Genomic DNA, 27,241 nt, shown 5'->3' with positions numbered 1-27,241 from the left:
GCAATTGACAAATAAAGAGAGCATAACAATGCACATACATATCATGATGAGTATAGTGAGATTTAATTGGGCATTACGACAAAGTACATAGACCGCCATCCAACCGCATCTATGCCTAAAAAGTCCACCTTCGAGGTTATCATCCGAACCCCCTCCGGTATTAAGTTGCAAAGCAACAGGACAATTGCATTAAGTATGGTGCGTAATGTAATCAACAACTACATCCTTAGACATAGCATCAATGTTTTATCCCTAGTGGCAACGAGCACAACACAACCTTAGAACTTTCATCCATCGTCCCAGGTGTCAATGCGGGCATGAACCCACTATCGAGCATAAGTACTCCCTCTTGGAGTTAATAGTAAAAACTTGGCCGAGCCTCTACTAGAAACGGAGAGCATGCAAGATCATAAACAACACATAAGCATAACTTTGATAATCAACATAACAAGTATTCTCTATTCATCGGATCCCAACAAACGCAACATATAGAATTACATATAGATGATCTTGATCATGATAGGCAGCTCACAAGATCCGACAATGATAGCACAATGGGGAGAAGACAACCATCTAGCTACTGCTATGGACCCATAGTCCAGGGGTAGACTACTCACTCATCACTCCGGAGGCGACCATGGCGGTGTAGAGTCCTCCGGGAGATGATTCCCCTCTCCGGCAGGGTGCCGGAGGCGATCTCCTGGATCCCCCGAGATGGGATCGGCGGTGACGGCGTCTCTGGAAGGTTTTCCGTATCGTGGCTCTCGGTACTGGAAGTTTCGTCACGGAGGCTTTAAGTAGGCGGAAGGGCAAGTCGAGAGGCGGCACGGGGGGCCCACACCATAGGCCGGTGCGGCCGGGGGTGGGGCCGCGCCGCCCTAGGGTTTGGCCACCCCGTGGCCCCTCTTCGTCTCGTCTTCGGACTTCCGGAAGCTTCGTGAGAAAATAGGCCTCCGGGCTTTTATTTCGTCCAATTCCGAGAATATTTCTTTACTAGGATTTCTGAAACCAAAAACAGCAGAAAACAGACAATCGGCACTTCGGCATCTTGTTAATAGGTTAGTTCCAGAAAATGCACGAATATGACATAAAGTGTGCATAAAACATGTAGATAACATCAATAATGTGGCATGGAACACAAGAAATTATCGATACGTTGGAGACGTATCAGTAAGTTCTACGTTGCTCGGCTCTATGATGCTAGGGTATGTCACTACTCCTCCACCTCCGTGGCATCTGGTCCGTAGACTATCCCATAGTCTACGCCTTCCACTCCGTCGGTAAGATCAGGTTCTTCGTAGACCAGCTTCGTAGCTTCCTTCCGGTGCTCCATCGTTGATGGCCTCCACTTCCGGATCACGGTCTAGCAAGGGTGTCGAAAGAAAGTGAGTACGAGGGTACTCAGCAAGTTCTAAAAGAATAAAAAGGTGTTTGATGCACTAGCTACGACCATTGATCGGAAATCTCCGGTCAATGCATGTTTTGCAATCATTTCTTCAAAAGGTTGCTTTTATTATGAAAACTATGCCCGTCGGTCTTCACGGAGTTGACTAGAACTTCGTGGAGTTCCTTTCCTCGCCGCGTTCGCAGTTCCCTTCCCGGAACAAGGAGTGACAGCCACAATTTGATACACTCTGCAGAGGTGCGTTACTTTTCCCACAAGAGATCTCACCCTTTTTGCCATCCGCAGGGACTTGCCCCCGTTCACACTTCCTTTGGTGTGAGGCCAGGTATAAAGATCCAAGCCCACAACGCCTTCTCTGCGACTGCAAACCCACCCTTTTGTCCAACCGTACACCTCCAGTAGACTTCCCCCGATAATACGGCTTTACTCATGGTGTACTCCGGACAATCCTTCATAGATGGTAGAGATTAACATCACTAATGGATGGGGATTTAAAAGGATTTCCCAACCTATTGCGGCAGTGCCTCCAGCACCCCACCGTCTCTACCAATCCGTTGGCGTGCAGAAGGGAAAAGATACGACTGGCTTCCCCAGAGCCATTATAGATCTCATGGTCAACGCGGTTTGTACGGCGCTAGAATCACCTGGACGGCATTGGTAATTTAATCCTAGGGTGATATAACCCATTGCAATGGAACCTCCACCATATCAACACATACCATGGTTCCATTGCCATCCACATAGTCATATTCATAGTTGGAAAATATCATTTCATTTGCGATGCAGGAATGATAAGTATATAGCTTTGCATTAAAGTAGTAGAAAATAATCAAGTTGATATGAGCAAGGGTGAACTTGCCTGTGGACTGCGAGATAGTGCAGTTCAATGCAGTTGATGGAACCTGGACCTCGGGTTCTGTAAGAAGCATCATTGTCCGGTAAAGACAATGTTGTAAAATCCAAATAATGCAATTATGGATGGATTATTTTATGTTGAATCCCTTATCCCAATGAGTTATTACAATTTAGGGTTGTATTTAAGATTTATGTCTTTGACGGTAATTTACAATTGATTTAAAGGTATTAATCATTGTAATTCACACAAAGTATAACAATTCAAAGTAAAATGGTTTTACTTGATGATTCCCTTAGTCATTTCAAAAATAATTTGAAATTATAGAGTTACCTCCATAGTTTTTGGAATAAAAAGGGAATATAATATTTTTCTGGGAAAAATGCTCTTTTACAAAAGAAATGACTTGGAATAATAGAATTTCATTTTGAAATGTTTGAAAATAAGTATTTGAACTTATTTGAGATTTTTCCTTGAATTTTAAATACAAGGAAATAATAATTTTTAATTCAAAGTTATTATTTAAATTCTTAAAATTCATAATTTTGAATTTGTTTCATAAATTCCATTTCATATTTTATTCTTGTTAAGATTTATTTTTCATTCATAAATCCAATTTTTATTGGATTTTTAGAGTTGTTTATGATTTATTAAAATTTGGTAAAGTTTTGGTCTTTTAATAATTGTTAAAAGACAAAAATGCCCCTCCTGGACCCATATTGGGCCCAGCCCAATACTCAAAGCCCATGGGACAGCCCATTATGGCTTGCCCCATAGTGGCTCGGTGGCGCCGAAGCGGCCCACCTCGCACACTCACTCGTCTCTCACTCTCACTCGTTCTAACCCTAACCTCTCGCGACCCCGTGGCGATGGCGTCGCCGCCATGGCCGCCGCCTTGCTCCGGCCATCGCCGGCCTCCTCCGCCGTAGCCACCTACCGCTCCTGAACCGCCGCGAGCAGATCTATCGATCTGTCCGCGCCGTTTTTCCCTTCTCGTCCTCTCCTGGCGAATCGCCTCCATCTGGATCTCGTGGAGAATCGCCATGGGCGATCTGGTGGTCTCCGACGAGCCTCGTCCTCGCCGTCGACGTGTGCGCCCCTGAGACCGACCTGGCGCAGGTGCTGCTGGCAGTACCTGTGCCGTCGTCTCCGTGTCGTGCTGCTGTGGTGGTGTTCGTCGGCGTAACGCCGGCGACTTCCCTGGCTTTGCAGCTCCTATGGCCGCGCGGGCACTGCCTCGCCATGCCATAGCTTCTGCCTCCAGGCGCGGGTAAGGTCCTCTGCTCCTCCTCCTTCTCTTCTGTGCGCCTCCCTTGCCACTGTTCTTCTTCCTCCTCATGATCTGTTGCTCTCTGGTGGTCTTGTGACCATCTAGAGCCATGCTATTGCTGTGCAATCTTCCTGTGCTTCGGTTTACTGCACGCTCATGGTCAGATTACCAGTTACTGATACTGGCACATGTCGATTTGCTTGCTATCTATGCTGTGCTTACTTCTCTGCTGCTCCTAGCATGCTCTGTACTTGCCATGCTCTATTGTGCTTGCTCAAAAGCTATCTATGCCATGCTATGCTTGGTTACGACTTGCTTATGCTTACTGGACTATCATGCTTGCTTGTCTAGGTGTACTTGTGATGCATCTGTGACACTTGTGTGTGTGCCGGAGGTGCCTGTGATATGATTCGAGTACTTACTTTGCAAGCTAATGATCCATTGGATCATTCCTTGCTTGTTGGCTAACTTTCTGTGTAGCTGGCTTGCTATAATTGATCCATTTGATCAATTGATTGTCAGTGATGGATTACTGGCTAATACTGTGGTTAAATGATTCACTTGTCTGGTGATGCTGATGCTCAAGCATCACTGTACTGTTGCTTACTTGTGCTGTTGCTTACTTTTAGCTATCTAGACTTGCTCTAGTGGCTATGAATTAAGTTGTATTTCTTAACAGTATGCTGCTGTCATGCTTAGCATGGATCTGTAATAAATTCATGCTTGGATTACTTGATTATGATGAACTGCTTAGGCAGTGATGATTTGAATGACTTGCTTGTATATGAGTTTGCTGTTCATGATTCTTTTACAAGCAATAAAAGTCTGAATCCATTTCTGGATAGTGATGTGATCTATTTGGCTTGCTTTTCATTGGTGCTAAGTGTGATGTGACCTCAGTAGCCTTGCTACTGACTGGTTGCTCACATGGTTGGTTGGATCTTGTTGGCTACTCATCTTTGCTTGCATATTTGGGAATCATATTAAGTATGAATGCCAATATGCTTGCTCGTGAAGAAATCTAGGGTTTCGATGGTTGCATGCTTAGGATTTTCTGTGTAGTCTTGGCTGCTAATCTTTGCTATCTACTCGGTGCTATCTCGTGCATGTGATCTTGCTAGTGTGTGCATCTGTGCATGATTTCTAGCTACTGTGCACATGATCTGTATCTGGATGGTTTCTATCTTAGTAGCTTTTGACTGGCAGTAATCCTTGGTGAAAACCAAGTGATGATCTACCCATATGAGCATCTGCTCATCCCATGCTTAGTTCATGCATATGATGGATTAGATCCATTGGATCTTTTCCAGGAACTAGGTATACCTTGTTCCAGTCTCCTAGAAAGTAATGCTTTGTTGATGCAGACTTGGGTTTGTTCACAGCCCTTCACCTCCAGATCTTGGATGATCTTCTAGGTCACCATGATTTCTGATGGTTTGAGTGGTTGTGTGTGTGGGTTATGTTCTTGCTCAAGAACAGGATGAACTGAGCTTGCTCTTGCTTCACCCTTACCTGGTGAATCCTATCTGGTCGACTGGTTATGGTTTCTAGGGTTTGTGCTCCTTTTATATGATCCCTACTTCTCTCCCTGCATTGACACACAAGCCTGGCTTGCTTGGTGACTAACCCGTTGCATGGCCTTGCTGTTGTTGCTCAGAGCACACTTGAGCTGTGTGCTCTCATATGCTCGAAACTTGAGCCCTGGTGGTGCTCAGGTTTGGTCTGCTGCTGCCCTTATCTTGTGCTGTCCCTGGTTTTGGACAAGCACAAGTGTGCTGTGACAGTTTACACTGTCCAAACTGAATATTGTGTTATTTGCTAACTGTCCAAACTGAACCTTGTGTTAACACTTATGTTCTGGCTAGTGTTGTTGTTTTATTATTGCAGGTTTGTGAAGATGGACATGGCCAGAAGATATACTTCAAGTTATATAGTCTAGGTTTTAGTTTAGGAATCAAATTGTAATCTTTATTTTCATTTCTGTTTATTATTCATCCATTCTTGTATCAAGAATATTGTAAAGACTTTGTAATCTGTGTTGTGATATCAATAAAGCCCAAGTTTTTGTTTATGAACTTTTGCTTTATGTAATATTTATATTCTGGAATAAATATTGTATTTATTATTCACTTTGAAATTCAAAGTTGTTTTGAATTCATAAGTTGTGTTTTAAATGATGAATTCTATTTTTTTTATATTGTTCAATGCTTATTGTTAAATGTATTAACACTTGTCAAATGAAATCAATTCCCCAAATCAACAAGATACAAAAGAGATCATGTCGAAATTTCCCTAACTCACATTGCCTAACCCTAAGTGCAAAATGAGAGAGAACCTTGATCCCTCTTAGGTTTAGTTGCAATAAGGCGCGAAAATTTCCCCCGTTTTGCGATGAAATGCACATCCCATTTCTAAATCTACCCTTCGTTGTTCCTATGTTCTGGGTTATTACATTCTGCTTTCAAATCAAGATGATCAATGATGCTTAATAATCTCTCTTTTTCTTTCTTGTACTTTCCACTCTGATTTTTTTCCCATCCCTTAACGAATCTTCTTATATGTCTTAGCTTATTCAACCATACCTCCATCGAACTAGCTCCACCTATAACTGAGTTACACTCCTTTACTACCATATCAAAAAAAACCTCTTGTCGCAACCAATGTAGAAGAGAATTTTGCTTGGTTACCCAGGTGTGCTTTTCACTCCTGAATCGATAAGTATTGGAGTATGATCAGAATCAGCTCTAGTTAAAGCTCTAACAGTCACCAAAGAATTTTTTTGTTCCCACGAGATTGATGCTAGAACTCTATCTAGCTTCTCATATGTAGTTTCATCTCTCCTACTTGACGATGTAAATTGTCTCCCTCTGCGAGCAATTTCACGCAAGTTCAAGTGTTCAATAATTGCATGAAAAACAAAGGGCCAATGCGCTTTGAAATTATCATTACTTTTCTCCTCCCTTTTACGAATAATATTGAAATCACCCCCTACCAACATAGGTAGTGTTTCAGATTCACAAGTTCTCACTAATTCAGCAAAAAATTCTGCTTTGTGCACGTCTTGGGCAGCCCCATAAACCGGCACCAGAATCCATTCAAAACCATATCTCTTACATTTGATATGAAACTTAACACAAAAATCTCCCGTACTTACTTTTAACACTTGTAGCGTCTGCGTATCGGAGTATATTCCCACTAGAATACCTCCTGAGCGACCATGTGGTGGTAAGAAAAACCAAGAGAAATTATATTCTGCAGCTAATTGGTTCAGAAAAGGGATCGAGAAATTAGATCTCCCAGTTTCCAACAAAGCTATAAAGTCTAATTTATATTCCCGAATCGCCTCTTTGACAAACAAATGCTTAGCGGTATCTCCAAAACCTCCTAGATTCCAATTAATACATTTTATATTCTGCATTATGAAAATTGTTTCTGAATTCTTTTCCTAGAACTTTTGCGGATATTGCTAGTATCATATACTTTCCTTTGTCTAATTTTCTTTACCTTGACCACTGGTTCAAGATGTTCCAGATGCTCATCTAAATCCAGTGGGGTATCATCATCATCAATCAAATCCTCATAAAGGGTGGATACTTTTGACAATACAAGAGTCTCCAGACCATCCTCCATATTATCAATCTCGGACTTTTTTTCTCCAAATCGTTGAAATAGGTTCCTCTTCCACCATTTTAAGTCCTTTAACAGATTTTCCTATCTCTCCTGCTGAATTTCCTAAGGATATACCTAAGCGATCCGCTCTCTTAACTATCTCAGACTCTGGAATATGAATAATAGAGTGCATGGGGATTGCCAACTGACCTGAAGTGAAAGACTCATCATGCAGCTGCGCTTCTTCATTACCTTTTCCAGCTGAGGCATGTCTGCATTAGGCTGGCCACCCAGCCGGGTACTCGACCTCACACCAGTAGTGGGCTTCGGAATTCCCCCAAATGCGATAACCTCCTCTATATAAGGACAATGAGATATCGAATCATTCTCAACTAAGGATAGAGATCTAGTGTGCATAGCAGTGTTAGATGAATTCTCAAAAGAGATAGGTGACTCACCAGTAGCCTTCATAGATGATGCATTCCTCATCGTACCTTGAAGATCAACTGTAATCTTCTCCCCTTTCTTCTGAACCAAAGTACTTCCCATAGCGTCTTCCATATGTTTGTCCACGGAGTCCAAAGAAGGAGCTGCATCATTAACATCACTTCCATGAGATACATATCGTGAAGAACTACTTGACATACATAGCCCCAAATCAACCAATGTATCATTAAAATTTGAATTATGAAAAAACACACCATTTGCCACACCATTACCGTGCGCAGTCAATCCCCCAAGATCATCCAACGCCGGCCTCATCATTGGCTCATCATGTGGCCAATGATTGGCCCGGTCCCTATGGATAGCAGCGTCGGCAGTTCGTGGGATTTTCTGTGCCAGGGAAGGAGAAACCAGCGGCCTGGAAGCTCTCTATGTGGCCACAGCCGATCCCTCCTTGTATGCGGTGCCACTGTGCCGCTTGTCTCCCGCAGATCCGACTAGCATGGACCCCTGCACATCATTGGCCAGCAGTGGCCCATATGCGGTCCCTGCAGCAGCACTCTGCAGCTCCAGGATAGATGGCGGCTTGGCACTAGCTGCCACGGCCATAGCGGGCATCGCTGGTTGGCCATGTTGCTGCCTGGCACTGTCTGCCGCATCTCTGCAGCTGCGGCTGCCATGCATGTGTCGGCTGTCAGCTAACAGCATAACAGGCAATGCCATTGGCGCCCCGCCCCTTGGTAATCCCGAGGCGGATCGGACTGACGCCATATCTGCATGGGAATCAGCGTGTTTTTTGTTGCTTAGTGTCAGCTTTTGAGCATGCAATATGGGCTTATAAAAAAGGTTTTTTTCAGCCAAATTTGAATCAGATGAAGCATTACCTATAGGGGATAACGACCCCTTCAGCGTTCCAATATTAATTTCATCCACTTGTTGACATTGTTCTTGCATCCCCTCTATACCACTTTTTGTAATATTTTCATCTTGGCCATTGTTGTTTGAAGTTGCCTCATCCTCCGCTCCTTTAGCATCCATATCCATTGCATCCTCCCCATCAATATTTCCTTTACCATTGTTTGGATCACCTCCCCCATCCTTGTCATTATTTGCCTCACCCATATTCACCTCTTGAGCAACATGGCATGTCTCCACCTCAAAATGAAGTTTGTAGAAACTCCTCCTAATGAAAACATCACTATCCGCAGGAATAACATTGCGGTCCAAACACCCAATCTTGATCCTAAGCAACTTATTCTTGCGAGTAAAAGGCATGTCTACATCCAATGTTTTCCAAAGAGAGAACCAATCCCCCATAGGAACAAATAATCAGCTCTCATGTCAGATGGCACCCCAGCAACACGTACCCACACCTCTGGCAACATATATAATGGCTCTTCCACTGAAGACCAAAGATCAAAAAACAAAATAGTTTCCTTCTGTGGGCAAACATAAGAGCCAAAATTCTTGAGCCTCTGCACTTCTTGTTTTCTTGGTAACTTCACTCTGTAGATATTATTCTTGAAATGAAAAACCTCCCAATGAAATTTCTCATAGGGCACAATCCTCTTCATATGTTCTATAATCTCAGGTATAGTCATTGCGTCCCCCTCCACGGTTACTTTGGCTAACTTAGGATTCTCCACATTGGCTTTGAAAGCTCCACATGGCATTTCAAAGAACATAAGGGCCTCATTGGCATACCCATGAATAATGGCAGTAGGTTTTGGAGATTGCAAAAGATGACATGCTGAAGATACATGATGACATGACTTACATATGTCACAATATAGTGTGGTGCAATCATCAATATAATGGCCAGGCTTCTTGCAACGGAAACAAGCATCCTTGTCCTCCTCCTTCTTCTTTGAAGGACCCGGCCCTTCATTTTCTTTTGCATTTCCCTAAACCACCTGAGGCTCCACAACACTCTTGGTGATCACAGCTGGTTGTTGCACTGCCACATTAGGATCCACAACTGGCAAAACCTGACCATGTGCACCAACTGCCCCATTTGAAACTGGTGCATTACTCACCTCCGGGACCTTTTGTGCCGCTGTCACCGCTGCAACGACGGCATGAACCGTTTGATGAAGCAACTCAGTATCAATTGGACCCCTAGCCGCAGCCCCATCACCATTACCTCGGAACCGTGGCTGAAAGGCACCTTGCCTTCCCACATTATTCTGACTAACCCACCGCTCCTGATTATTCTTCCCATAACCTGCTATATTGTTGCTATAGAAATTGTTGTTGAAACTACTCTAGAATTTGTATAATTTCCACCACCGGTTGTCCCACTTGATTCCCCTTGAACATAATTGCGGCCAAAAACACCATGTCCATTACCTTGGTAACCGCGGCCACCGTTGAAGCCTTGCCCTCCTTGGCCACCACCTTGCCCCATACGTCCGCGAGTAGCATTGCCAGCTCGTCCATTGGAGAAGCCACCACGAGGCTGAAAGCCTCCACGGCCATGGTTGAAGCCGCCCCTTCCAAGGTTGAAACCCCCATGGCCTCCATCTCCATCCATCGGCACGTTGGAGGATGGCTGCGGCTGTTGGACAACCTTCTCTCCCCTCTCTATTTTCCGCCAGGCAAACCCTAGCAAACGTCAAAAAGCGCGCCCATCGACAGCGCCCCCGACCTTTACTTGGATTGGGTGATCAATCTCATCAGATCGATCAGTGCCCCCAGACACGGGCCTACGATGCAACGTCCAATCTAGGCCACCCCGGCGAGGCTGTACGAGGCCGCATGTGAATCGGGCCCATGCCACGCAATTTTGAACGCGCCGCAATCACCGGATCGTACACTTTCTAGCCGGACTCCGGCGACCAACGTCGCCGATGCACGACTATCCATCCCTCCTACCCATCATCCTCGAAAACAGACGATTCAAGAACGGGCAGATGCACGGATTTTTTTGGAAACCAACCTGCCCAACAGCATCGACCTCGGAGAAGATAGCATACCTTCCATCTCCATGAAATCCATGGCTGCCTTTCTCCGCTGTTGTCGCCGATTCAAACGCTTGATCAACCTCCTTGCCCGCTCCTGAGTAGATTCGTTGAGGTCCATGTCCCCGTCCGCCTCCGGCGAGCGACAGAGATATCGGAAGGAACCGAGCGGCGAGATCTCCTCCATGGCATCTTCGTCTTCGTCTTCATTGTCCGACGGCACCAACACCCAGAAACGGCCACTGAGAGGACGCTCCGGTGCCTTGCCTTCATTGTGTCGTATCTGGATGGTCGCCGGCGGCGTAGCGAGTTTGCCGCCTGCGTCGCCCACCGCGTCGCCAGAACCCTGTCTAACGGTCATATCCCTGTCGCCCGTCTGCACGTGATACACCTAGTTTTCTCTATTGACTTGGTCATCTAGACACAAAAATAAACCAAGGCACGATAGTTGAAAATTTCTTATCACCTCGAAGTGATCGATCGCCGAAGAAGATGAGCGGTGTTCCTCCAAAACACCCTCCGACGAGGGTCCCTCTCTCAATCTGCCATAAGTAAAATGGGATGAAATTTCATCAATCAATTGTTATCTATTCTATCTATCTATTTTCCCACAATATTTAATTATATTTACTCCCCCACCAACAATATTTCTAAAAACTATATTTTTAACTATTAAGTATATATGCAAAAATTAAAATGAGACATATTTGAAACAATTAAAATGGGCCAGATGGCGGTATACCTACCGGTGGTGGTGCCATGGCCGTCGGCAGCTCGTCCGGGAGGGGTTTGGTGGAGGAGGCGGGTTGCAGTGTCTATCTGGGAGAAAGGTCGGCAGGAGCTCCCGCGGGAGGCAGTTGTGTCGTGTGGTGGATGCGATCGATAGCTCCATCGGATGGTAGGAGGCAGGCATTTACCTGACATGCCGCGGTGGATAAGGGGCGGCGGTGTGCATCTCAAACAGGGTCGGCTTCTTGCGTCAGGTGGTGGGGCAGTGGCGCGCGTGTGTACGACTAAGAGCGGTGGCGCACGGGTGGACGGTTGGGGGAAGCAACGCATTGATGGACAACGGGTGGCGGCATGGGGGCACGTGATTGGAGACGCGCCAAAACCGGTAGACAACCACTCATAAAATACGTTAGGGGTCTAAAAATGATTTTTTCCAAAAAATCAGGAGAAAACGAAAGTGAACGCTTAGTTTAAATTCGAACCATTTTCCGGAAAATCGGCAAGAGACCGCATGAAGTAGCATGAATTCTAGGAAGCTAGCGCGCAGTAGGTATATGAACCTGGGTGTATAGGTGGTCTTATATCATTACTAGAACATAGATGCGCCCCGTTGCTGCGCCCACCCATCTATATCTATAAAAATGACATTGTAACAATATTATCTAGTAGATAGAAAAAATAACTATCTCAATATTCAACTAAATCATCCCACCATTCCATAACTGATGATATAGTGAGGAATATAACTTTATGGATATAACGCTACAAATATGCATGACCTTTTTTTCTACTTCAAAAAAAATGCATGATTTTTTTTAGGCTTCAGCAGCTATTCAGTAGTACAACAACTTGTAATATTTCATTATCAATATTTTATTGCATTCCATAAACTAACCCCGAATGACCAATCAATATCTTCTGCCGAAGGGTGAATCTGTAAAATTGTCGAAATGTCAAAAGTCCCCATGAGCCAAATGTTCTCAAGGTTGGGCTTTAAATTGAACTGGAAAAAAAGCTCGACTCATGGCTTTGAAACCATGTATAGACCATGTGGAGGTATTCAACTCAATTTTGTACTTGACATAATAGCGAAGCATCTAGACAAATTGTGCTATATCCTGTACAAACTTTTAGTAGCACAATATGTCATAATTTATGTTGGCGCATATTCTTCTAGGTACTCCCTCAGTCCGGGTTTATAGGTACTGCGCATCCCTAGATTGTTTTTTTTTTGAAACGGGCAAAAAAACCTTTGCCTTATATTAATAAAGGAGAAGCAAACAGGGGGTGACAAGAGCCATAAAAGAAAAAGAGAAGGCGGGAAAAGAAGAACCCGCCCCTAAAAGATACAAACACGATCAGCCTATAAGCTCCGCCAGGTTCTTTGCATCGGCAAGGACCCAATCCTTCCCTTCATCCTTGATCTTCTGCATGACCACCGAGGGCAACGAAGATTTGTTGTTGAAGACTCGATCATTCCTCTCTTTCCAGATCTCCCAGCTGATAAGCACAATTGCAGTTCGTAAACCTTTGGGACAAGAGGTGGGGGTTTTTGTGATAGCATGCCAGTAGTCCATCACTTTAGACCTCCCCGCACCGAGGTAGCGAATAAGGTCCGGGCAGTCCAGCCAGGAAGCCGCAGCAATCCAAATTCTCTTAGAGAAGCGGCATTCGAAGAGCAAGTGCCGAGCCGTTTCCTGGGAGCATCTGCATAGCTGACAAAAAGGTTGATGCGGCCATCCTCGTTTGGCAAGACGGTCAGCAGTCCAGAGGCGGTAGCTTGTTAATTTATTAATATAACATGAAATGTGTAACACAAAAGTTATACCATTAGAAAATACAACATCTCAAGTTTCTAATGATATATGTTTTCTAATGTGTATTTTGTATTATGTTGGTTAAAATGACAATCTAGGGATACGAGTAGGACTTATAAATCCAGACGGAGGAAGTAGTTATATTAGTATTTTTGTTGCACTTTCTTATGATTATAAAAATTAAGTGGGGTTTAAAAAGAATTTGGTCAAAGTATAGACTTAAGACGACGAGACTTCAAGTCGAGAAAAATTAACAGTTGCTAAAATGGTCGAAGAATAAAAGTGGGGAGTATAAAAAAGAGAGAGACAGACTCACTAAAATTATTGATGATCTTGATATTAAGGCGGAATCATCACCCCTTAATGAAACAGAGAGTAAGATGCTAAGGAGTGCAAATGATAAGATCGGAAAGCTGAGACGTGATGAGGAATCAAAGTGGGCTCAACGTGCTAAAGTTAAATTTATCCAAGAAGGTGGAAATAATACGAAATATTTTCACCTAATGGCTAATGGTAGATATAGAAAAAAGCGAATTTTCCAATTAGAGCAAGAAGAAGGGACAATTATTGGTGAGGAAAACCTTAGAATATACATATCTGATTTCTATAAGAAGTTATTTGGAGTACCGGCTAAAAATAATTTTACTATGAGAGAGAATTTCGTTGCGGATATTACTAGAGTAACTCCCGAGGAGAATATAATTCTAACCGCTGCCTTCACCGAGAAGGAAGTGTTAGATGCTATTATGGAAATGGAACATAATAAAGCTTCGGGGCCGAGATGGGTTTCCAGCTGAATTTTATCAATGCTTTTGGGAGGTGCTTAAAAATGACCTTATGGCTTTGTTTGTACAATTGCAACACGGCGAGTTGCCGCTTTACAAACTCAATTTTGGAATCATTACGTTGATACCGAAGAAAGAGAATGCAACACAAATTCAACAATATAGACCGATATGCCTACTTAATGTAAGCTTTAAGATTTTTACGAAAGTAGGCACTAATAGAATTACAAGTGTTGCACCCAAGGTGATAAAACCTACCCAGACAGCTTTTATGCCGGGGAGACATATTCTAGAAGGAGTAGTAGTGTTGCATGAAACCATCCATGAACTTCATCGGAAGAAAATGAATGGTGTACTCTTCAAAATTGATTTTGAAAAAGCCTACGATAAGGTTAAGTGGTCTTTTCTCCAACAAACCTTGCGTATGAAAGGATTCTCCCAAAAATGGTGTCATTTGATAAGTACTTTTGTTGAGGGAGGATCTGTGGGAATACGGGTTAATGACGACATTGGCCATTATTTCCAAACTATGAAAGGACTGAGACAAGGTGACCCCCTGTCTCCGATTCTTTTTAATATTGTTGCGGACATGTTGGCTATTTTAATCGCTCGAGCGAAAGAAGATGGCCAAGTAGGGGGACTTGTACCTCACTTAGTAGAGGGAGGAGTCTCTATTCTACGATATGCCGATGATACAATTTTATTCATGGAGCACGACCTTGAGAAGGCCGTTAACATGAAGCTCATACTTTGTATCTTTGAACATTTATCTGGGCTAAAAATAAATTTTCACAAGAGTGAATTTTTTTTGCTTCGGTAAGGCGAAAGAAGTGGAAGACCGATACAAGCAGATTTTTGGTTGCGAATCTGGGACACTTCCTTTTAACTATCTGGGCATCCAAATTCATTATAGACGATTATTGAACAAGGAATGGAGTTCAGTTGAAACTCGCTTCGAACGTAAATTGGGGTGCTGGCAAGGCAAGCTTCTTTCATACGGAGATAGGCTGGTCTTGATAAATTCAGTGCTGACAAGTCTACCGATGTTCATGCTATCTTTTTTTGAAATACCCAAAGGGGTTAGGAAAAGATTAGACTTTTATCGATCTCGTTTGTTTTGGCAGAACGATCAGCTAAAACGAAAGTACAGATTGACTAAATTGAACATTATTTGTAGACCCAAGGAGCAAGGGGGGTTGGGGGTGGAGGTTTTGGAACTGAAAAATAGATGTTTGTTAAGCAAATGGTTATATAAACTTCGTAATGAAGAAGGAGTTTGGCAAGAACTTTTACACAATAAATACCTCAAGAACAAGACTTTGTCACAAGTGACTGCGAAACCAACCGACTCTCCCTTTTGGAAAGGACTCATGAGAGTGAAAGACGATTTCTTCTCATGAGGTTCGTTCACAATTGGGAATGGCCAGCAAGTACGTTTTTGGGAAGACAATTGGCTGGGCGATGCTCCTTTAGCATCCCAATATTCTTCATTGTATAATATCGTCCGACGAAAAAATGTTTTAGTCGCCGATGTTCTTTCAAATACACCTCTGAATATAGAGTTTAGAAGGACTTTGACAGGAAACAAGTGGGATGCTTGGATTGCGTTAGTCCAACGCCTTATTCTTGTAACCTTGTCGGAGGAGAAGGATATTTTTGTATGGAAGTTAACAACGTCCGGATCTTTCACGGTAAAATCCATGTATGAAGATTATATGAACGGTCATACGATCTATCTTCGTAAATATATTTGGAAACTTAAGATACCACTGAAAGTCAAGATTTTTATGTGGTTTCTTCATAGAAAAGTTATACTCACTAAAGATAATTTAGCTCGCCGGAATTGGAATGGTTGCATGAAATGTGCGTTTTGTGATTCATCGGAATCAATCAATCATCTGTTCTTTGATTGTCCCTTCGCTAAACTTATTTGGAGAGTTATTCAGTTCACTTTCAATATTGTTCCTCCAGCAAATGTTACAAATATGTTTGGAAATTGGTTAAACGGAGTTGACAAAGTGTCCAAGTTCAGAATTAGAATTGGGTTTTGCGCGCTCATGTGGGCTATATGGAACTGCCGCAATGATATTGTCTTTAACAAGAGTACGAACTCAAATTTTTTACAGGTTACCCGTATGGTCTCACACTGGATCCACGAATGGTCTCTTTTACTGCCGGAGACGCAACGCGAGCCTATGCATGCTGGATGCCGCCGGCTGGATGCGGTGGCACGGGCTATATACAACCAGGATGGTCGGCGTCCTGTTAAACGACTTTCAGATGTTTAAGCGAGTCTCTCTTATTTTTCATTGGCTAGTTTTTGTGTACACGCTTTGTGATTCGTGAATTGTTAAACTAAAGATTATGTTATCTGGGTAATAAAAGAGGGCTGCGTGCATCGATTGATGCAGAGGCCGGGGTTAGCCCCCATTTCGGAAAAAAAACAGTTGCTAATTCTTGGTTCTAAAGGTACTCATCTTATGTTACAGGATAGTTTCTGGTAGACTGTCAATTAAGATCCTGACCTGGCAGGAAAATACTTCTCGTTACTTGCTGTGATTGGTACATCTGTTCTAACTTCTAAGCACACTCATAATTGCAGCTTATGTTTGGTATCTTAAACCCTGATTTACTTAGTTCTAGCATTTCTTTATTTACTAAATGTTCTTTCATAAGCTGAAGTAAATTTGTGTAAACCCCAAAAAGAGTTTAATAATAAGCAATAGTTTTTCCAGCCTGTAAAATAATTCCATCGAGGTACGATCAGATCTCTCTCTATTGATTTTTTCAGTACCAGCTCAATGACTGTCACTAAGTTTTTTTGGTCAGAACAAAGATTTGGTATTGAACAGGCTCCTTCATACTCAACAATTACAGTAAAAAAAAAATGAGCTCAGTTGCAATATCCATAGTAATTCTGATAGAAAATGGAGGGGAAATAGGACCTGAGAAAGAGCTCCATAAGGCTAGGAGCCAATAATGTCATTGCAGTCAGCTCTCAGCAAGAATCCTCCACCTAGATCCATATACCGTCGGCCTCGTTGCCGCGCTGGGACGGCGACCGGGATCCCTTGACGCTCGCTGCGGCCGGTCGGATTTGGTGATGGGCGGCGGCGGTGGCCAGACCTCTGCGCGACGGCCAGACCTCTGCGCGATGGCCAGACGTGGCAGCCCCTTGCCTTCCGCCAGATCTTCACCGCAGCACGCCGAAGGGGCTGGTGGCGGGCAGCGGCCAGGCCATGATCAGTGCCACTCCCCCCCCCCCGCCTCTTGTCCGTGTGTGGAGGCGATCTCGGGCTTCTCCCGCGACACGAGGTCGCCCAGGGCAGCAGCCTTGGGTACGACGGTGGAGGTGGCCCTCTTCTTCGCCGGAGAGGGTCGGCCTGCGGTTGGTGGTGGTGGATCGATCGATCTATCACCGCATTCCGGCGGCGTGATGGAGGAGCTTGGAAGCCGGCGTCGGTGTTGCCGGTGGAGGGTTGGAGTGGCCGGCCCGGGATGGTCGCCGACGTGGGGGTCCGACCTGTATAAAGGCGGCGGTCCTAGGGCCTCTCTTGCGTGAAGAGAAAGACCTACTGGAGGCCTGGACTCGTGATCTGGCCGATGTGTTGAGTTCCGGAAGGCTCCGCCGACGAATGTAACAGTGCTTTTTGCCTGGAGTTTGCTGGATCGGTGGTATTCGGTCGTGCGCACCCATGCTTTTATTCCGACCGTTTGGTTCTGGAGGGAGCGACGCGAAGCTCTTTTTTTGTGTTGACATCAAGTGACTATGGATCCATGATGAAAGTCGGAAGAAGATAATTTCATGAAGGCCGGAGGGGAGGACTAGCTAAGGGAGGTTCTAGTCTCCGCGCTGTTGAGAGACTTGCTTGGTGTTCCGGGCTTCACAACAGCGGTATGAAAGTGGGGCGACAACACAGGTGAAATTTAGAGTCCTACCTTTCAGGGTGAAAACCCAAGGTCTGGCCTTAACTGGTTGTGCCTGGCAATGACCTTGTTGAAGGCATTGTTTTGAGAGCGGGGACTATCTTCAGGGTGAAAACCTAACGGGCGACGGCGGTGTTAGAGCATTGTTCCCTTCTTGGAGGCGTCGTTTTTGAAGAGTCTGTATTTCAGGTGTTGTCTTGCGGTGGATGTATTGCTGTTGTTAGGCCCGAGATGTTGCAGCGGGACTTTTGTTTCTTATTTTTTTTCTTTTTCTTTTCTTTTGGCTGTGTGCATCGGTAATACCATTAGGGTGGTGCGTTGTTGCAGAGGCTAGGTGTAATTGGTATCATTTTGATATTAATATATTCCCTTTACCGAAAAAATCCATATACCGTCTAAACATGCAGCTCTGATGCAATCACCAGATGCTGACTCAGAAGCCCCAAACGGCAAGCTGTGCACGAGAGTTTTAACATGTAACATATATGTCAAAGTTCAAAGAACATAGCAGCTTAAAATTCAACGAACATTCTAGGTATGATGTTACACATTGTTCACTATATTTGATGTTACTTACTTCAACTAAATGAACAATACTTTACTTCAAAAGAACATAACCAAATTATGGTTTCCAAGTCCAGTGTTGTTATATATACATGTAGAGAAGGCTAAATTAGAAATATAAGAAAGTAAAACGATGAGCCTAGTTTTGAGGCACTACTACTTGGAGCATTGAGAACAAGCAAGTGCGTGGGTGTTTGCCCCATCCAGGAGCGCTCCACGATAGCCACGTTGCGCGCAAGGACCGGGCGCTGCTCCGCTTTGTTTCCATCCGTTGGTCCACGTGTCAAGCTGTAGTTGGCTCCGTTGAGAAAGAAAAAAAATCAGAGCGCAAGGAGAGGAAAAGGAGGTCGCGTCCTGCGATGGAAAACCTATTCACAAATTATCTCGGTTGATGCCGCCGCCTCTCGCCTTCTCCTTCCTCGCGATTCCACCCCCTCGCCGCCGATCTCCTCTACCCGCATCTCTCACCGCTGTTTCTGGAGACGGCGGCATGGCTATAGGTGGGGAGTGCCATGGATGGGGAAGAAACAAGAGGTACCACCCTCGACTCCGCCTCCGGTGCCGGTATGAAGCAGATCGGGCCGTGGAGGGCACCGGAGTTTTCTCTTTCCCACCCTTTCTGTCCATCCCCAGCCCTGGTTAAGATCCGTTTCCACCGGCTCCTTGATTTTCGGTCGGTCTGCCATGGATCCTCGACACCTAGGTTCTTGATTCCTCTCCCATCTCAAAAATATGGTCTTCCATTGATCCTCTCCTTCACATGGCAGCGGGGGGGGGGGGGGGGGGCGCCGGTGGAAAGCGGTTCCACTCTACGGCGGGGGCTTGCCGGCCAGAGTGGCGGTGGACAGTGCAACCCAGCAAACGGCTATGTTGGGCTTGGTGCTGGTTTTGCGTCCTTTCTCCCCTTTTGGCGAGGGCCTACTACAGGGTCAAAAATTTGGAGGGAAATGTAGGGTGAGCTCCCCATGAACACTCAAGGAGGTGGCCTCAATGCAACTGATGTTGTTCATGTGGGAAGATAGGTAGCGATCCCTAATTTTGTTTTCTTGTCTCATAATATTTATCTGATCCCCACGTGAGGCATCAATGCAACTGATGAACGATTTAAACTAATGATGGTGTTGGTGCAGATCGTCTTGGTTCAAGGGAAGAAAGTTTGTATAAATGGGAGTCAAGCGGCAAAACATCATTGGCCTCCCTGACGGCATGACCGTCAAGGCCATGGACCTCTGGATGGTATGTCTACCTTTCATGGCATTCGAGGACTGCTTTCAGACGACATGGATGATTGATCTTGATCATTTTATTATGTTGTTATCGTTTTTGTTTGTCGCAACACAAGTCACTGGCTGCCAAGTTCACGGATAAGATATTTCTCGTTGTCGAGGCAAAAAGAATTATCTTCTATCTCAGACACTCTTCTATGGTATCAATTTCTTCAATGCTTGTAGCATAATTTGTTGGAGAAAAAAGAATGTCTATTTTCATGGAGATCGTACTGTATTGTTTCAAAAGTACCTTTTTAGGTGGCTTGCAGTGGCTTATTCTCTGAATTGGTTTTGCAGGTGTGAAGAAGGTAAGGGGGTTATCGCGTGATTGTCTTCGACATGTGGGGGTGACGGCCTTTGCTGACTAAATATGTAAACAATGTAAGATTAACTCAATAATACCTGGTACAGAAAATGGATGAGAAACTCTAGATTAGCAGATGTTAGTGATCAGTGCATTTATGAAATGTCCTCTTTTTTAATGAACACAAATATTTATGTGCTTGACAACAGGAATAGAAATCATTCAGGCCAATGTTTGATTTATATTTTTGGAAGAAGAGACATTTCAGGTTTGAGGATGTGCGAGCAACACTGATGGTTAGGCTAACACTACATTTTAATATTTCAATATATCCTGCTACATGGTCCATTCAATGGCTAATATAAAGCTTCCGATATTACATACTTAACTTCTAGAGAGAACAAGTAAGAAGGATGTCTCAACTTTTAGTCAACCTGATACAGAACTGATGCATTATGCACTGTAGTACTGGATCGCAGTATCATTTCTGTCCTACATTTTTCTAGGAATTGTGTTCGGGTGGATAGTACACTCTACTGCTTCCAGCAGTGGAGCTGCCATTATTGTTAGGATTCAGTGTTGTGGATGTTTACGTAAAAATAGTTATGCCAACATAGATCATTTTTTGTAACACTTATGCCTTATTACTGCTAATGATTATACTAGGCTTAAATCCATACGAGTTAGCAAAGTTAAAGTGTCTAAAATTAGCATAGATGAAATAGCTTAGTAAGCTAGCACACAGAATGATTTGCAAATTGCTCTTTTTTTTCCTCCTGGGCCAAGAATAATTTTGAATGTTTTGTAAATACCTTTTAGATCAGAGCCTTAATAGAAACTAAGAGTTCCCAAAGTTGCATTTGATCATCTAATTAGGATGCCTTGATATGATTGGTTGATATCATATTGCAATATCTGAAACAAAATTAGCACGAGGAATGTAACTCTGGTCAATCAAATTGAACTTTTCTTTAAGGTGATAGTAAGAGCAAAGTACCAATGCTTAGTTGTTGCTCTGGGCTACAAAAAGAAAAGATATAACAACTTGATGCATATTGGCTCGTGAACTCAGAGATCTTCATTCTAACGAATTAATTTTGAATCAACCCTTAAAAGTCTGGCAATGTACATGTTTGATCTTCACTGCAATTTTATTTTTATTTGCTTGCAGTTCTTACTTTATATAGTTCAGTCATGCAATATTTTGTACATACGGTATTATGGTGCACCCAAACCATGAATCCTCCCACCAAGCTTGTGTATTTTGGACAGGTACCAGAGGCTGACTAGGCACTCCATTGCCATTTCTGAGTCTCACATGCCACCCTCGCTATCGCTGCATACAAATGTTATCCACTTCATCTTGCTTCATGTCCCAGGTATGAGTTGTTGCATGCTCTTCATTGTTCTATCGGTCTACTGGTACATAGTATGCGTGTCCTTCTCCATTGTGTTCTGGGTCTGCTGGTCCAGAGACTTACGTTGAGCACGTTTCTACACTTGGCACACAATGAACTCAATTCTATAGGCTTCTTGAAGTCCTACCTTTGGGTGAGTCAAATTTTCTTGAGATTCTAGAATCCGTGTCCTGGGATTTCAGTACATCTCAGGAAACAAATTGGAAACTTTTATGTTGTTCTTTCCAGGAGTTCTTTTCTCGATTTGGTTTTCAAGTTTATTCCAGAGCCAACCTTTGTGCCAACCACTGATGCAAGCAAGAAAGAAGCTTTAATGAACAATCTTTGGGGATAAGTACATCATCATATAATTTTGTTATCTTACTAAAAATAGGACGACTGAGTAGAATTAGTTCTTTTTTGTGGAAACTAGACTGATGATGATGGTTCGGGTAAAGATAAAATGAAAAAGTGGTAAGAAACTAAGAATGTGTCTAAATCAATAAGCTCACTTGTTTTATCAGTCTTGCACTTGTCAAACTTTCTTTTAGGTGACATTATTATTTGTAGTATTTCATGCCACACGAGGTTCCTCAATAAAATTATGTGAAGTTTTTCTTCCTTGAAGATACAATCATTTGTCTAAATACTTACTCTGAGTTGCAGCAATCAGCTTGCACTATTTTCATGAGGGAGTGGTGGTATTTCTTGGATCTGTGAAGATAATACCTTTTTAATTTATGTTAATATACTATCATAATTGATCTTCTAAAGAGGGGTTAGGCCTACACCTTCCATTTTCTCTCAGTAGAGAAGTTATCGGGGGCTAGCTTGGTTGTTTCAGCTTCGGAGATTTAATTTACCATATCTGATTATTTAGTTGCTTGCTTTGATTATATTGGTGTTATGAAGAAATGCAGGGTGTTCGCTTGGGAGTTAACTTTTGCTATTTCCTTCCATAACATACCCGTTTTTGGTCAGTAACGTGAATATTCTTATCTGAAGCTGTGTGTTGCATCCTTGCCACTTTGAATATCCCTTGCATCGTTGTTTTAACAAGAGTCGGCTTCCTTTATTATTTTGCTTTTATAATGCACCAAGTCAGAAGGGTCACACTGATCTGTGTAGAGCTTATATGCTATTAAACTTTGAGATTTTTGACATACGCTAGGTCTGCACGCTATGCAAGTTATGTCGTTGCGAGCGCTCGTAGGTTGCATGTATAATATTCCTTTTTATCGGGTCTATTTCAGTTTGATGCTGAGTGAGTTTAATTGAATTAGGCGGCGTTAAACAGATTTTGTCTTTTCCTTTGCACTGAACTTGGCAGGGATTGATTTCCCATTTGCGGCGGAAAGCAATCCTCTGTTCATATGTTAATTAGACTCCTCAAGCTTCAGCTGAATAATTTATATTTAGAACTATGTCTACTTAACTAGGATCACATATCCATTTGTTGCATAAATAATCTTTATAAATTATGTATGAAAAAATAACTATTACCATTATATGTTTTGATGAATGGGTCGCCTAGCTCTCTCTCTCTCTCTCTCTCGGTGTGATGTGTCTATGTGTTTATATGTTCATCTGTATGTTTCATGGATTTGACATTGTAATGAATTCACAATTCTGGCTAACATATGCTTTTGTAGAAGCTACATGATCTTGACGCTTTATTCGGGCTCATGAATATAAATAACTTGTTTATTTACTTTTATGTAGCTGTATTGCTTAATTTTTTTGATAATGACTTCTGTACATCTTAATTTCTGAATGCAAGCAGCTGATAGTGAAAGATGTTGCAGCTCATGGTATAAATGTTACTTTGACTTGTGACCCATCTGCAACTTCGATCCTTGTGCCTAGCATTCTTCCAACTATCCACACTTGAACTATGCTAACATTCTGTTGATCATGTACTTGCTACTCTGATTGCTAAGTTGAAAATATTTATCCATGTTTGACCCAGGTGGAGAAACGTACAGACCTATCGACAAGGAGGAGCTAAAGACAAACACTCAAGAGGAGGGGGACTCTGTTGGTGAGGGCACACTCGACACAAGGTGGATCTGCTACTTGAAGTTACCATTTGTAGCCATTTTGGATGCTGCCCTCCAATACCTGCATACTTGATGAGTATTGACAATGCGATCCTGCAGTATCATGTGTTTAGTTCTTTTGTCTATTTGGTGTTTCTTCATTCAAGTTAATGTTTGTGAATAAGAAATTTCTGGTGTTGTATGCATATCTCGTGCAAGAGCTGTCAATGCTTCAACCTGAATTTGTTGCCAAATACTGATGCACTGGTTTAGGATTTCTGAACAACCCATTATGGAGAAAATGGAATGGCAGATAAGTCGAAATGATTATGCGTTTTGTTTTACTGTGTGTGGTTATGGTACTTAGCCTTTAATTTGTTCGCGTCCATCACCTTTAATTGTACTGGGCTAACTGCGAATGGGACACTTATGCATCAGAAGCTATCTAACTGGGATAAATTTACTTTGTATTGAGCCAAATGCGAACACAACACTTATGTACCAGAAGCTACCCAATTAGGATGATTTTGGCCGCAGAGGACCAGCGAGGAGGCGCCCCATGGGGCGCCCCAACTACTAGTGGATAACAAAACGTGTTCTAGTAATGATGGCACTATTAGTGCTTCAAACTATTATGTACCCCAAATAACAGTAATTGGAATGATAAAGCATCAGTACTGAAAGGATAATAAAATAATACAGAACACACATCATGTCATGCTAAGATTGTAGTGCAACATCATAAGATGTCTGAATGGTTAGTCATATGTACTCATACATAAGATATAATTTTTGCCAGAGATGCTCAAGTGCCATTTTGTATTCGAAAGAACACCTGCTAGAGATTCATCTAAAAAGTTAGATATCCCAAATCTAGCAAGAGAGGTTAAGTAATTAATATCATAAACATTCGGAGAATCAAAATGACTGTTACTTAAGAGATGAAGAATACCCTTCAATTCAGACCAATCTTCTTATTTGTCGACGTCGGGAGCCTCCTAGATACCTTCTCAAAGAAGCTTATGGTGCAAGCTAAAGTTTTCAGAAAAATAAACCATTGTTTTTTGTGGTTCACCTATTGTTGTTGACATCAAGATTATGCCAATATTATGAAGTCTTCAAAATACTGTAGATATAATTTGCAGATTGATTTTCCATCCTACAATAACTTTTAGCACGTAATAAAGAATTGTGAGCACTCAATTATATCATTAAAAGGGCAAGCTAGTTGGATAGCCTAGTAGTAAGATGTTTCTAATGACTTCTCTACACAAGTCAACAAGGAAACTCCTGAATAAGATGTGCCATAAGAGCATGGGACACATTGAACACTATTTTTTTGGTTCAATCATAAGAGACCGAACTGTATGCAATCTGTTATAAAAGCGACAAGCAAATAACGAAGAACGAAACAAGAACACACACAGGGGACACAAGATTTAACGTGGAAAACCCCTTCCAACACAGAAGGGGAAAAAACCACGGGCGTCAGCCAGCAAAACTTCACTATGTCGGGGAGTGTTTACAAACACCGTGGGATATCTTATAATCTGATAAACCCTAGCCGGCGGCTTACAAGATGTATATATAGACGGTGGCAACGATCCGTACCGTACCGCGGGGGGCCGCCGCCCCCCGCACCCCCCTTCGCAGGCGTCCATGCAGGGCACGACGTATGGGCTAACTTCTGACTCCGGTACGCTTCGGCCCAAGCCTCCGACGACGGGCCTCGCTCCGCTCGTCAGAAGTTAGCCTCCTTTTAGTATATGAATTTGGATCACAATACAACAAACTCCACCTTGAGACAAATTTCATCTTGTAGCATGAACTTCAACAATCTCCTGAACAACAAAGAAAAACACTTGCTGACGCCAACAACCACTTGGGCTAAACAGTTATACCAACCAAGCTCGAGCAAAGCTCAAACTTGGAAACAGGAACTGGCTTTGTCATCATATCAGCAGGATTATCATGAGTACTTATCTTGCATACCTTCAGTTTACCTTGAGCAACAATGTCGCGAACATAATGGTACTTGATATCAATGTGCTTTGTCCTCTCATGGAACATTTGATCTTTAGTAAGGCATATTGCACTTTCAACCAAACAGACTCTTTGCAAGCTTCATTAATTGCTATATATTCTGCTTCGGTCGTAGATTGGGCAACAACAGATTGTAATGTTGCCTTCCAACTCACAGCACATCCACCAACAGTGAACACATAACCTGTGAGGGATCTTTTCTTATCCAAATCGGCAGCAAAATCTGAATCCACATAGCCTACGAGTCCCTCACCGGTATTGCCAAACTTCAAGCAAGTTTTGGATGTGCCACGAAGGTACCTGAAAATCCACTGAACAGCTTTCCAATGTTCTTTACCAGGATCAGCCATGTATCGACTGACCAAACTCATAGCATATGATAAATCAGGACGAGGACAAACCATGGCATACATCAAGGAACCAACAGCACTAGCATATGGAACTCGTGACATGTACTCAATATCTTCATCAGTACTAGGACATTGCAATGCTGACAATTTGAAGTGAGAAGCAATTGGTGTACTAACAGACTTTGCATCATGCATATTAAAACGATGAAGAACTTTCTGAATATAATTTTGCTGACTAAGAAATAACAAACTAGATTTTTTGTCTCTTGTAATTTTCGTACCTAGTATTTTCTTAGCAGCACCAAGATCCTTCATCTCAAATTCACTACTTAATTGTGCTTTCAAAGTAGTGATCTCTTTCTTGCTCTTGGCAGCAATCAACATATCATCAACATATAACAGCAAGTACATAGGTGATCCATTAACAAACTTGATATAAACACAACTATCATACTGAGATCTCTTAAACTCATGTGCAAGCATAAATGAATCAAACCTTTTATACCATTGTCTTGGAGACTGCTTCGCACCATAAAGGGACCTCTTCAACTTGCAAACAAGATCCTCCTTCCTGTGCACAATAAAACCTTTAGGCTGGTCCATGTATATCTCCTCCTCAAGCTCACCATGCAGAAAAGCAGTCTTTACATCTAGCTGCTCAAGCTCAAGATCATGCATAGCCACAATACCAAAGAATGCAAGAATGGAACTATGCTTCACAACCGGAGAGAAAACATCATTGTAATCAATACCTAGAATTTGGCTGAAACCTTTTGCTACTAACCTTGCCTTAAATCTCGGAGGCTCATTAGAGCATCTCCACTCGTCTCCCTGAGAAGCCCCCCATGAGCCGTTTTTTACATCCGGACGGCGAAAAATGGCCCAGTCGCGCCCCCAGGTTCTCGTTTTCATCCGGATTTGGGCCTAAATTCATCCGGCGATCCCACGCCATCCCCGGCCCCCCCGGGAGCGCTCGGGGACTCCGGATGGAGCAAAACCAACCGCCCACGCCCACGTGTCTCCTCTTTCGTCCGGACTCCTCGGGCCATCCTCTTTTTCCCCGAGAAACGCCGCTTGGGGAGCACACGACTGGAAATATACTGCCCCCCAGGCCAAATTTTCGTCCAATCCGGATGAAAATTTCGCCGGATTTGGGCGTGGGGAGCGTCAACGAGTGGGGATGCTCTTAGGAGACAAACCTTCCTTTCTTTTAAATATCCACTTATAGCGGACAGCCTTCTTTTGTTTAGGCAAGGGCACAACATCCCATGTGTCATTCTTGTCAAGCGATCTCCTTTTGCATATGATGACCCACAAGTATAGGGGGTGTATCGTAGTACTTTCGATAAATAAGAGTGTCGAACCCAACGAGGAGCAGAAGGTGTTGACAAGAAGTTTCGATGAAGGATTCACTGTAAATGCTCACAGACAAATATTCGGGGGGTTTTGATATAGCAGATAAATAAAGTACAAGTAA

The 27,241-nt window shown here is 43.1% G+C and overlaps 1 long non-coding RNA gene across 4 annotated transcripts; it reads left to right on the top strand.

The window, feature by feature from the left end:
* The first annotated feature begins 19,170 nt into the window (after positions 1 to 19,170).
* LOC124669466 lies at positions 19,171 to 23,810 on the top strand. Of its 4 annotated transcripts, none has more exons than XR_006992198.1 (5): positions 19,171 to 19,385; positions 19,494 to 19,599; positions 19,706 to 20,012; positions 20,145 to 20,231; positions 21,208 to 23,810. It is a non-coding gene; the product is annotated as an uncharacterized LOC124669466 (long non-coding RNA). The 4 variants fall into 4 exon arrangements; XR_006992197.1 differs by having other exon boundaries at positions 19,929 to 20,012; positions 21,208 to 23,809; XR_006992195.1 differs by having other exon boundaries at positions 19,494 to 20,012; positions 21,208 to 21,314; positions 23,302 to 23,800.
* The last annotated feature ends 3,431 nt before the right edge of the window (positions 23,811 to 27,241 follow it).

The sequence above is a fragment of the Lolium rigidum genome, chromosome 7 (assembly GCF_022539505.1).
Source record: "Lolium rigidum isolate FL_2022 chromosome 7, APGP_CSIRO_Lrig_0.1, whole genome shotgun sequence".
NCBI lineage: Eukaryota > Viridiplantae > Streptophyta > Magnoliopsida > Poales > Poaceae > Lolium > Lolium rigidum.
Note: the sequence above shows the minus strand (reverse complement) of the source record. Positions and strands in the feature narration are given on the sequence as shown.